Consider the following 2,222-nt stretch of genomic DNA (forward strand, 5'->3'; position numbering starts at 1 on the left):
ACATTAAAATAAGATACCCAAAGGTATTCTATCATCTCCTGAAAAAATCACCGCTTATCATATGACGATCCCAAGGTCTATATGTGCGAACAAGTGACTTTAGTGGGTTATCTACTTGGGTAGTGTATGCTGAAAATTTCAAGGGGGGACTTACGTTTACAAATGTTTTTCAAGCTTCTGGACTTAGATAAATTTGTCAATTTCAGGATCTCTTTCTCTTTTTTTTTTTGGATTTTCCGGGATTTAGACTTTCAAAAAAGGGAAAAGCGGATAGGGTTAAGAAAGCTGATCTAAACCTATGAATTTTGGAGATGGTATTAACTAGGTGTTCTCGGGAAACCACACTTTGCTTTGCCACACTAAGGACAACTACACAAAGCGGGTGCAATCTTCAATGGGTTGTGCTTATGATCAAAGTTTTGGCATACACAAGGGATAGGCTCGAACTAACTTTGCACAATGAAATAGAAATCATCCATTCACCAAAAGTATGAGAAGAGATACACTGTTAATTAATACTTATCAAATCCTTCATTCAACTCTAACAACTTTGAAAGCAAATCTAAATTAACTCCTAACTAATGTGTTGAGGAAATTGAAACCATGCTAATCACTCAAATAACAGGGATTACAAAGCGCACATGCAATGTACTATTTGAAAAATGACCTTCACACAACAATATGTCAAAAACCTCACACTCTCCAAATGAGAGGAGGTAGCCTTATATAGTTTTCCAGAAAACAATGAACAACCGAGATCAAACAGTGATCAAGGGCCCAGATAAAAAGTTACAAACCCTAATTAGGGTTTCTCAAAACTCTATTAGTTAGAATAGACAAAAGAGTGACATGTGGCATAGTTGCTATCATCACTGAGGTGAGTGTCCAGTTTCCCATTTTGCAGATTCAATGTATCTAGACACAATGAGCCGAACCTCTTCCATAGTGAAACTTGGCAAGTTACTAATCTGGAAATCGACGACACCACATCGTCAGTATACGTGGCGAGGATGCATTCCCACTCAACTACTTGGGCAAGAAAGTTTTCGTCAATGAGGAGAAAACTCTCAATTCTTGAGAGATCCCCCTTATCAATCATCCCTGAGACTTCGAAAAAGCTCGACTGAATTCTAGCTCTCAGGTTCTCTACCTGCAAGTGTTTTTCTCACATACCCTCCCTTTGCCAAATTTTTGATGCCACACGAAACACTCTACTTAAATTTCTCTAACATTTTTCTCAATTTCAGAACACTCAATCTCAAATTTCTTGAGGACCTCAATTCTGGTGACCAAAGCACAATACCAAGTGTTAAAATCATACTTATCCCCAGCCTGGATGACACTTGCATCTATCAAGTCTTGCTTGGACAAAACTCGGATAATCCTCAATTGTGGAAGTATTTCGTCTTGGATTTCTCCAATATCCTCCCAATTTGCAGCTAAGTCCTGAATTCTGTTGACCAATGAAGAAGCCGATTCATGTGCTGATACCAAATTTTCCACAAGTATGTCAGCACATGTCGAAGCATCTAAGGTCCATTCCTTAACTTGCCTGAATGTGCCCTTCATGTCCTCATAATCTTTCATAGACTCCTATGGAAGAGGTATGGGTGGGGTAACAGGTACCTCATGATTAAGTGGCTTAGTTAGATGGAGAACATATTTTCTCCATTGCTGATTCTCTTCCTCAACCTTCCTTCTTTTTTCCTTTTCCATGGCTAGTCTTGCTTTGAGAGCGTTGCAAGAATCATCAAAATCTTGGATCTCTTGGGTCTTAGTAAGCTTACCCAAATTCATAAAGATGATTTTATAATCCTCAGGAGTGATGTTATCCTGAGTTTTGCCTTCTTCGGGTACAGCTACCTGCACTGATCTGAATCTTGCGCCATCTCTTTGAATTAAAGAGAATGTCTTCACTAGTTTGGGTTGTCTTGTTTCAACCGGTTTACTCACGATAGCGAGGAATGCTGTTGTGTTCTCTGAAAGACCTTCCTTAGGAGCCTTAGCCTTCATTCTTTCCCTCAACCAATCTGGAATGGTTGATTGCTCCATAGTATCTTTATCAAATCCACCATCTATTTCTCCAAGTCCAGTAGCTATACCATCAAGAAAAACCTCTGGAGGCTCAAATTCTTCAACCTCTATAGCTCTAGTAAAAATTGGTTCCTTGGCTGGATTTCAGACAACCTCTCTCATTATCTCTTCAACCAAAGGAGAAGGCT

The sequence above is a fragment of the Cryptomeria japonica genome, chromosome 5 (assembly GCF_030272615.1).
Source record: "Cryptomeria japonica chromosome 5, Sugi_1.0, whole genome shotgun sequence".
Lineage (NCBI taxonomy): Eukaryota > Viridiplantae > Streptophyta > Pinopsida > Cupressales > Cupressaceae > Cryptomeria > Cryptomeria japonica.